Source organism: Entelurus aequoreus, linkage group LG10, assembly GCF_033978785.1.
Source record: "Entelurus aequoreus isolate RoL-2023_Sb linkage group LG10, RoL_Eaeq_v1.1, whole genome shotgun sequence".
In the NCBI taxonomy this organism is placed as follows: Eukaryota; Metazoa; Chordata; class Actinopteri; order Syngnathiformes; family Syngnathidae; genus Entelurus; species Entelurus aequoreus.
The window spans coordinates 4885393-4897413 of NC_084740.1; the positions used below are offsets into that span (position 1 = coordinate 4885393).

Here is a 12021-nt window from a genome sequence, read left to right on the forward strand (position 1 = left end):
ACACTTGAAAGGACTTCAAAAAGGACAAAAGCATGAAGGCACATCATTTCTGGGTCCACAAATTAAGCATCAAGCCATGAAAGACAATGTTGGACTTGTGCTGATTGATACCGTGTGACTGTTCTTTATCGGGGTTGTCAAGCAATTTGCTTAGAACAAACACATAAGATTTGGTTTTGCAGTTGCTATTCTGTTATAAGCCTAATATTTTGCTGACATCTGTGTGTAAAGATAAACTGCAACAATGGTAACATTGGTAAAACTCCCAATGGTTAGTATTACCGGTTTTTGTTTTTTTTGATTACCGAAAAACAGTGATTGATAACTGCATTTTGATAAGCTCACAAACTGACTAGCTTAAATGCTAACATGAAGACTAATTAAGAAACGGCATGTCCTAGTCTAAACTTTAATAACACATTACGGTCTTTGCAACTAAGATATTCAATTGTACACATTGAACCAACAAGCGTGCTCTCTCAGAACAGAGTAAGCGTTATTTCTTCAGAGGGGTATGAGACATCGGTGTTTTTACGGTGCATTCAAGGACCGCTGAACAGAGTACGATGCCACAACTCCCTCCAGGAATACTACATAATAATAGTTTTTACTTCTTACGCACATTTAATTGAAATACATCTTAAAGTGCTAAAGTACAAACCAATGTTTAAAACAATAAGAGCTTAGCTATTAAAATAGATAAAATACTGAGACTAAACACTATCAGTGAAGCATCAGAAACACAAATCATGCAAAAAAGTATGTTTTCTAACAATGTGTCTAGATATTTGAAGAAAAAAAAAGTTGGGAAAAAGATTTCAGTGTGTGTATAAGAACTTTTTGAGCACATTAAACAACAATGCTCTAATGGAATAGAATAGAATCGAATAGAAAGTACTTTATTGATCCCTGGGGTTTCGAAATTCAGCACCGCAGTTCGCTCACAATAGACAATAAACACTTAGGTATTTTTTACATGTGAATAATATAAATACAGTCTAATATACAGCGTTATTCACATGTGAAAAACATAAATACAGTCTATTATACAGAACTATTCACATGTGAATAATATAAATACAGTCTATTATACAGCATTATTCACATGTGAATAATATAAATACAGTCTATTATACAGCATTACTCACATGTGAATAATATAAATAGTCTATTATACAGCATTATTCACATGTGAATAATATAAATACAGTCTATTATACAGAATTATTCACATGTAATATAAATACATTATACATTACCAGTACAAGAGCAGTCAAAAGGAACATATGCATTTACAGTCTGATGGCTGTCGGTATGAAGGACTTCCTGTGTGGTTCCGTGTTGCAATGACTACTGTAATAATTTTGGTCACGATTAATATTACATTTTCATATAGTTACATCTCTACATCTACTATTCAGCATCTGTAGTTGCTTTAATGGTGTAAGGTTAATGTTTTGCGTCAATGCCAAGTTACATTTTGAGGTTGCGTCCCTGTTTTTCAGAAATGTTTAGCTGCAACAATATTAACCATCTCAAGATACACTATATTGCCAAAAGTATTTGGCCACCCATCCAAATGATGAGAAGCAGGTGTCCTAATCACTTGGCCCGCCCACAGGTGTATAAAATCAAGCACTTTGACTTGGAGACTGTTTCTACAAACATTAGTGAAAGAATGGGCCACTCTTAGTGAGTTCCAGCATGGAACTGTCACAGGATGCCACCTGTGCAACAAATCCAGTCGTGAAATTTCCTTGCTCCTAAATATTCCAAAGTCAACTGTTGGCTTCATTTTAAGGAAATGGAAGCAATTGGGAACAACAGCAACTCAGCCACCAAGTGGTAGGCAGGCCACGTAAACTGACAAGAGGTGGAGGTGGAGGAGGAATTATGGTGTGGGGTTGTTTTTCAGTAGTTGGGCTTGGTCCCTTAGTTCCAGTGAAAGGAACTTTGAGTGCTCCAGGATACCAAAATATTTTGGACAATTCCATGCTCCCAACCTTGTGGGAACAGTTTGGAGCGGGCCCCTTCCTCTTCCAACATGACTGTGCACCAGTGCATAAAGCAGGGTCCATAAAGACATGGATGACAGAGTCTGGTGTGAATGAACTTGACTGGCCTGCACAGAGTCCTGACCTTAACTCGATAGAACACCTTTGGGATGAATTAGAATGGAGACTGAGAGCCAGGCCTTCTCCACCAACATCATCAGCATGTGACCTCACCAATGAACTTTTGGAAGAATGGTGGAAAATTCCTATAAACACACTCCGCGACCTTGTGGACAGCCTTCCCAGTAATAGCTGCAAAATGTGGACCGACATCATATTGAATGGGATGGCACTTCAAGTTCATATGTGAGTCAAGGCAGGTGGCCAAATACTTTTGGCAATATAGTGTATGTATGTCGTTGCTATGGGAAATGCAGCCTGAGATATGTATTAATCTAGTTTATTAATACTATTCTAGATAGACACGCAACAACAAATAAATACACTAACTTTAAAACGTTTTCTGCATAAGGAGAATAAGAAAAGTAAATACATATAATAAACAGGCTGTTGCAGTTGGTTTTAAGTTTAGACAAGACATTGACAAAGTGGTCACTGCAAAGTCAATCTTGTAATGTGGACTTAGCTCCACTCAACGAGAGCAACAGGTTGATCAGCAGCAGCCTTTTTTGGTTGCTTTCAGTTTTTGGAGTATTTTAGGAACTGTTCCCTATGGGCCAATTTCCACACGCGAGATCAGTGCACATATTCGTCATTTCGCTCTGCGTTCTCTTGACTTCTGGGACGGAATACCGTGTGATTGATTCCGAGGCTACAGCAACCGTCGTTTTTAGGGATCTACTGCAAATCGCTAGTCAAATGTCCTCTTTGTGACAGGCACGCGTAATGTTTTTAAGAACATAATGCAAAAAAAAGCTTGTCAAATATCCTCAAAATGACAGATAGATTACTACTATAGATAGGTCCTCTTTATGTCGGAAGCACTCTGGTATTTTTTAGAAATATTCTGCAAAATATGCTTATAAAAGACCCATTTAATGGATCTTTTATTAGCATATTTTGCAGAATGTTTTTGTTGCTACCTAATCATTAGGTAGCAACAAAAACATTCTGTCTTTTATCAAAACCAAAATCATGACTGGCATGCATAATGTTTTAAGAACATAATGCAAAAAAAAAGCTAGTCAAATATCCACAAAATGACAGATTACTATAGATCAATCAATCAACCAATCAATCAATGTTTATTTATATAGCCCTAAATCACAAGTGTCTCAAAGGGCTGTACAAGCCACAACGACATCCTCGGTACAGAGCCCACATACAGGCAAGGAAAACTCACCCCAGTGGGACGTCAATGTGAATGACTATGAGAAACCTTGGAGAGGACCGCATATGTGGGTAACCCTATGACGGAAGCACTATGGTATTTTTAGAAATATGCTGCAATATATGCTAGTCAAAGATCCTTTAGGTGGCAACAAAAACTGCATTTTATCAAAACCAAAATCAAAAACGGTAGTCAGAGATCTTCTATATCAGTGGTCCCCAACCTTTTTGTAGCTGCGGACCGGTCAACGCTTGAAAATTGGGGGTGGGAGGGGTGCTGGTGTATTTAAAAAAATAAAAAATAAAAAATAAAATTTTTTTTTTTTTTTTTTTTACATAAATACAATCATGTGTGCTTACGGACTGTATCCCTGCAGACTGTATTGATCTATATTGATATATAATGTATATATTGTGTTTTTTATGTTGATTTCATTAAAAAAAAAAAAATTAAAAAAAATTATTATTTTTTATTTCTTGTGCGGCCCGGTACCAATCGGTCCGGTGGTTGGGGACCACTGTTCTATATGACAGGTGCACTCTGCTTCTTTTTAAAAGGGAATTGCTCTTTTTTGGGGGGATTCAGCCTATCTTTCACGATCATTATGAGACAAAAACACAATGTCTTTTTTTAAGGATTTTAAAGATGATTAAAAAAAAACTCTTTGAAGATGCAGCTAATGAGAGTCAACGTTGTATCCGTAAAAAAGGCCTCTAAAACATCAAAACTCTCCGTCAACATTTTATATACACACTATATATAATATAGTAACAAACACGTTCATAACAATATGTAATATGTTCAAAATGTACCGTATTTTGATCATTTTAATCATTGCCAGGACTGATTGCCTTAGTGCATTGATTTCCTTTTCCAACAAATGTGTGTGCCAATAATGGCAGGCTCTGTAACGAACAACGAAGACGACTATTTTTGGACAAACGTGGATTCACAACCTCATCTTTTTGAAGCTGAACATACGGAGGATGAACTACTGCTTGTAGTAAAGAAAGGTGAGACGTTGGAGCAGACAGAAGCCGAGAGAGTGAGGTTGGCCTGACTCAAAGCCAGAAAATGTGGAACTTGAAGCCATGCTATTTCAACATAAATGGAGTGCTTATTTAAATAAACCGGGAAAAAAAAAGGCCCGACCAGCTGGACCAAACGCACAACTGTCCATCGAAGTGAGTCCCACTTTGATATCGATCATGATACACGCAGCACGTCGTGCGTGTTATTACAACTATAGTGCATTCGCTGTCTGGCTAGCTGTGTACAAAACAAAACATTAAACGTGGGCTAATACTTTACAAATACTGTAATGTAATTGTTCATGTTTTTCGGTCAGTACAGATTGTTGTTTTAGCGCATTGTGTTGTGCAAACCCAAACGCGTTTCGTGTTGACGTATAAGCTAAGTTTCACGGCAAAAAAAAAAAAAAAAAAAAAAGAGTTCCTCAGTGTTTTCTCTTACGATAATGTCGCTACAGCTTGGTTATTATACAGGTGACGGAACGTAAATGAAGTATTGTTGACAGGTTTTTGAAAGAACTTAAAAGGGATTTAGAGGTAGAATTGGTTGCTCCCGTTAGATTTATTTACATGTTAGACTCCAAAAAAACAAAACCTTATTATTTCTCATAATGATTGTGAATGTCCATCACCCTACTGCAAAAAACATCAGTCAGAGATGTTCTATATGAGGAACGTTCTGTTGTTCCTGGCTTCCTGTTCCACTCAGGATGGAATACAAAGTCTCCCTACTAACCCACCAGCGCCTCCATGGAAATGCCCCCCCTCTACCTCAAAGAACTCCTCACCCCCAAATCCTCCACACGGCACCTCCGCTCCGGACAGGCTAACCTCCTCCAACCTCCGAGGACAAAGCTACGAACAATGGGAGACCGGGCTTTCTGCTCCGCCGCTCCCAGTCTGTGGAACGCTCTCCCTGACCACCTGAGGGCACCACAGACTGTGGATGCTTTTAAAAAAGGCTTAAAAGCCTTTTTTTAGATATATGCCAGTGTTTCCCATAAACTGCCAAGATACTTGTGGCGGTGGGGGCGTGTCTATGGGCGTGGTCACATGACATAATCGAGTAATTTGCATAATTTACTAAAATTATGATTTTCTCTAAAAAGGCTCAAAAAATGTATACTTACTAATTAATAATAACAGTTTTGTTTTAAACATCCATCCATCCATCCATTTTACAATATAATTACAACACTTTATGTACATATTTATATACAGACTTGAACAATAAGTTATTCACTGAAATATATTTATTAATTGTGGTTCTTACAAAAAATATATCTTATCAAATATAAAAGCTAAAATGTCTCTTAAAGCTCTGCCCCTTTAATTAGTGCATACTAAATAATTTAACTTTAGCCTACTACTACAACCATATTATTTACCAGCAACATAAAGTGAAACAGAGGCAGAGGTGTCCTGCCACAGTCAGTAACAAATAAACAGAAAACAGTAGTGGTCAAATACAAATAAGGCAACAAGAGAAGTATCCTACACTTCTCTTTTGTCAAGTAAATCTGAACAGCCTATATGGGCATCTACATCAACTATATGATTTGCCTGAGAAGCTGGACAGGACAAAAAAAAAAAAAAAAATTATTCATTTTTTATTTGTATTTTTTTTTAATTTGTGGTGGACGTAATTCTTTCGTGGCGGGCCGCCACAAATAAATGAATGTGTGGGAAACCCTGTATGCATACTAGTTCTAGCTATGAGGCTGTTCTTATTTTTATTTATTTTTTTAATCTTTTTATTTATTCTGGGGTTTTTCTTAATACACTGTACCACTTTGAGGTTGTTTGCTCAATGTAAAGTGCTTTTTACAAATAAAATCTATTATTATTTTTATTATTATTATTATTATTATTTAGCGGCAAAACTGTAATCACTGGCGAGTTTTGAAACAAACGGGCGGCCGATCTGATTCCATTCTGCTCCGCTATAACCGGTACACGACCAGCAGATGCTTCTCCAGACAATTACATTTTTTAAATCGTTATTGACGTGGGTATGTTCGTGCTCGTTATGTTTTTGTAGACCTTTACAGTAGGGTGTAATAATTAACCGATATATATACGCCGTGGCGCAGTTGGGAGAGTGGCCGTGCCAGCAACCTGAGGGTTCTTGGTTCGATCCCCACCTTCTACCAACCTCGTCACGTCCGTTGTGTCCTTGAGCAAGACACTTCACCCTTGCTCCTGATGGGTCGTGGTTAGCGCCGTGCATGGCAGCTCCCGCCATCAGTGTGTGAATGGGTGGATGTGGAAATAGTGTCAGAGCGCTTTGAGTACCTTGAAGGTAGAAAAGCGCTATATAATTATAGTTTGCCTTCCGGAAGATAGGTATTGATGAAAGATTGTTTGAAAAGGGAATCGATCCATTTAATGAATAGGACAAAAAGGAAAACATTGGATTTAAGAACGGCAGACTGTATTTGAAGTATTTTAATGATACGGATGTTAAACTTAGTTAAGTCTGCCTGTCTATGTCGTAGGTTTGTAACGGTACGTGTATTTGTATTGAACCGTTTCTGTACGGGGGTTCGGTTCGGAGGTGTACCGAACAAGTTTCCACACAGACATTAAGTAGCCGCCTCCGCTTCCTTCTGCCTCTGTCTCTGTCAGTCCTCTACACAGCACCCAGCATTGTCCCACCCACACAACCATCTGATTGGTTACAAACAGAGCGGCAACAGCCAATCAGCAGTGCGTATTCAGAGCGCATGTAGTCGGTGCTTAGCGTTTAGCAGGTAAGCATCAGGCAGCGGACTCTCCCCAAATGATAATAAACACCCCCCAGTCAACTACTAGTAACATCACTATGAGCCCGTTGACCTTCTAGAAATATAAACTGCAGCTCAGCTCGCTCGCAGTCCTGGCTTGAGGTGAAGACTAATTAGCTTTTAGCGTAACGTTAGCTCATTTTCCGGGGTGTGTGTGTATGTGCGTGTTACGGACAACAAAGCCCTGTCTGTTATTTCACTTGACCTTTTTCTGTGTTGATTATGCTGTGTTGAAGCAGCAAAAAAGGACATTATGTTAAGTGAAGAGTTTCTGTCTCTGATAGTTGATATAATAATGTAAGTGCATCATTAAGCCTACATGAACTCCATGGTGTTCAGGGATGAATAGTCTCTCCTATTGCTATTGTACTATTTTTTCAGCTATAGTTACATTAATTATTAGTAATGCAGCAGCCTGGTTTTAAATGGCAGGGTCCCTGCTATCACATGTTGATAAAAATATAACATTTACATAATAAAAATCAACTACAGGCTTCCCAAATGCTGTAATAAATTAAGCATGATGAGTTGACTTGAAACTGTTTAATGTTGTACTTTTTATATGTAGAAGAAAAGTTTTGTCATTTTATTTAATCTGAGCAACAACTTGAGGCAGTTTAATGTTGATTAACGTGGGCAGAATTATTATAGTGTTCCCAATGTTAAAAGGATAAAGCCATTGTTTACAAATTTGGTAAATAAATAACCAAAAAATGTATATATTGTTGTTTCTTACTGTACCGAAAATGAACCGAACCGTGACCTCTAAACCGAGGTACGTACCGAACCGAAATTTTTGTGTACCGTTACACCCCTACTACGTCGTTGTCGTCAAAAATAAAATGACGAATAGCTCCGGTGGTCGAGAATTTAAAAACAAATGCCAAGGCCATGAGACAATATCAATAATTACTACCCAAAGTCTTTCAGCCACAGGACGGTTGCAAAAGCCACAACAAAGACAAACAAATCAACACAATAATATAAAGCCGCAAAAGGTCCGGATTAAGGTCCGGGACCTGCTCAGTGGCCTTGTGGTTAAAATGTCCGCCCTGAGACTGGAAGGTCGTGAGTTCAAACCCCCGGCCGAGTCATACCAAAGACTATAAAAATGGGAGCCATTACCTCCCTGCTTGGCAGTCAGCATCAAGGGTTGAAATTGGGGGTTAAATCACCAAAAATGATTCCCGAGCGCGGCCACCGCTGCTGCTCACTGCTCCCCTCACCTCCCAGGGGGTGGAACAAGCGGGTGGGTCAAATGCAGAGGGTAATTTCACCACACCTAGTGTGCGCGTGACAATCATTGGTACTTTAAATTTACCTTTTTAAATGTACTATTAAAACGTTGGTTACTGTAGTTTTATTTTGAAAATTGCTTGAATATTTTGCACAGGTAAACAGAAAAGTGTTCCTCTTGTTAATTCAACCTTAATTGTTGGTTGCACTTTATTCAAATAAGATGTGAATGCATTGGCCCTTAATTGTTGTTTACTTACTTGTTTGCATCCATAATTAATTTATACATAATTTACCTTACAAGAAATAACAGGAAGAGGAAACTTTTCACCTGCAGTATCTTAATTTCGTTGGCTCTAACTTTTTTTAAAGCTAAAAAGTTACTGAATCGATTTCTACTCACTGAATCATTTCGTTTATTGTTCTAAAAAAAATAACATCGTCCCTGAATCGTATTGGCGAGCACAAATATTGCATCGAATCATTATATTGAATCGTGACACCCCTAACGTACGGTAATGATAACATTTTATTCGAATAAAAGATGAATTATTTCCTCGCTGTGCTTTGCTGGACTAACAAAGAGGAAGGAGAAACAAAAGAGTGTCTTGTCCTCCTTTTCACTCTTAATATGTGAAGAAGCTCACAGGAAACTGGAGGTCAAAATGCAAAATAGACTAGACTTTTTCCGAGAAAAGATTATCCGCCGTGAAATTGCATAATTAGCTGAGTTAAACGAGCACAATTTTGCCGTTGTTATGCCCTGTTGCAGTCTGCAAGGGGAATGCCCCCAGACTTGAACAAATCCAACAAAAGGCAACATAAAGCCTACGGTTTCACTACACAGGCAAAGACTTAAAAACTTCCTTTATTGTCATTCCAAAGTTGAACTTTATACAGTACAGGTAAGAACAAAATTTCGTTGCATTAGCTCGTTGTAGTGCAGGATAAAAGAGCAATAAGGTGCAGATATAAATAAATAGATTACTGTATGGATAAATATATTGCACTTTTGCATATGCATCCACGTTTATGGATGTATGTTATATTGTCTTTATATTCCAGCCAGTTAATCCGTTTTGGGGGGAATTGAGGAGATTATTATGATGCGTAAAGGCCATCATTAGTGCAACTTTGATGTGCAACTATTGACTTCCAAACAAATATTTGACGGTGAAATCTTAAAAAGACCTTTGTTCTCTAATAATAACACATAAAATATTCATAAATGTAATTTAAAAATGAAACTAGCCAATTAGCAGTCACAAGCTAACCCATATAGCAACGATAGCACCTGTTTTGGACATGTGAAAGCAAGTCACCATGGCAGGACATCTGTCCTTTCATCCTGGACAATATTACAAATTTTCCTGAGGGAACTCTCCTGAAGGAATCAATAAAGTACTATGTATCTATCTATCTATCTATTCATGACAAATGTGTGCTTTGTATTAAAAATGTGCTATTTGGTTTTACACAGTATGAAAAAATGTTTTACCTTTGCGACCTCAATATACTATTGGCTAAGTTTTATATTCAAAAATGTAAGTTTCTCAATACCCGACCTGTTTTTTGTGCCTTTAAAAAAGAATTAGAACTTTACTTTAAAACGCTTTCTACCTCTAACAACCAAAAAGCTGCGAAAACTATGATGCTGTGCTTCAAAATTTGGATTATTTACGTTACTTGTGTGAGCCTATGGCTTTACACATATATATATTTTTTGCATTTACGTTACTTGTGTGAGCCTATGGCTTTACACATATATATATATTGCATTTTTCTTTAGTTGCTTTATTGAGTTTACAACCCCCTGGCGCTGCTTTGTACTGTTTCTGTATTTGTTCTGATTATTATTATTTCTTTGCTTGTATGTTAATGTTGTAAATGTTAAATACTATAAATAAAGGTTTTAAACAAAAAAATAATAAAAAAATAAATAAATATACATACATACATACATACATACATACATACATATATATATTTAGCATTTTTCTTTAGTTGCTTTATTGAATTTACAACCCTCTGGTGCTGTTTTGCACTGTTTCTGCACTTGTTTTGATTATTATTTATTTGCTTGTACGTTATTGTTGTAAATGTTGAATACTATAAATACAGGTTGTAAAATATATATATAAATATTAGGGCTGCAACAACTAATCTAATAAATCGATTAAAATTGATTATAAAAATAGTTGGCGATTAATTTAGTCATCGATTCGTTGGGTCTATGTTATGCGCAGAGGCTACTTTTTTTTCTTTCTTTTTTTAATAAACCTTTATTTATAAACTGCAACATTTACAAACAGCTGAGAAACAATAATCAAAATAAGTATGGTGCCAGTATGCTGTTTTTTTTCAATAAAATACTGGAAAGGATAGAAATGTGGTTTGTCTCTTTTATCCAATTATTAATCGATTAATCAAAGTAATAATCGACAGATTAATCGATTATCAAATTAGTCGCAGCCCTAATATATATATATATATATATATATATATATATATATATATATATATATATATATATATATATATATATATATACATATATATATATATATATATATACATATATATATATATATATGTATACATATATATATATATATATATATACATACATATACATATATATATTTATATACATATATATATATATATATATATATATATATATATATATATATATATATATATATATATATATATATATACACACACATTCATATACACATATACACATATATACATATTTATATATATATATATATACATATACACATATATATACACATATAAATATATATATATACATACATACATATATATACACATATATATATATATACATACATACATATATACATATATATACTAGGGCTGCAACAACTAATTGATTAAATCGATTAAAATCGATTATAAAAATAGTTGGCGATTAATTTAGTCATCGATTCGCTGGATCTATGCTATGCGCAGAGGCATTTTTGTATTTTATTTTCATTAATTTATTTTTTTAATAAACCTTTATTTATAAACTGCAACATGTACAAACAGCTGACAAACAATCAAAATAAGTATGGCGCCAGTATGCTGGTTTTTTTCAATAAAATACTGGAAAGCATAGAAATGTAGTTTGTCTCTTTTATCCGATTATTAATCGAAGTAATAATCGACAGATTAATCGATTATCAAATTAATCGTTAGTTGCAGCCCTAATATATACATATATATACATACATACATATATATATATATATATATTTATTTTGCATTTTTCTTTAGTTGCTTTATTGAGTTTACAACCCCCCCTGGCGCTGTTTTGTAATGTTGTAAATGTTGAATACTATAAAGGTTTAAAAAAAATTATAATTATATATATATATATATATATAGCTTTTTTTGTTGTTGCTTTATTGAGTTTACAACCCCCTGGTGCTGTTTTGTACTGTTTTTGTACTTGCTTTGATTATTGTTATTTATTTGCTTGTATGTTTATGTTGTAAATGTTGAATACTATAAATATAGGTTTAAAAAATAAATAAATAAATAAATAGCAGTCGCAAGCTGTTAACTTAGCAACGCTAGCAACACACGCTAGCTTGTAGCTAGTTAGCTTA

The 12021-nt window shown here is 35.4% G+C and overlaps 1 protein-coding gene across 4 annotated transcripts in view; it reads right to left on the reverse strand.

Moving 5' to 3' along the window:
• Positions 1-12021, reverse strand: part of cbl (Cbl proto-oncogene, E3 ubiquitin protein ligase) — a 129901-nt gene that overhangs the window by 117058 nt on the left and 822 nt on the right. The gene's annotated exons all lie outside the window — the stretch shown is intronic.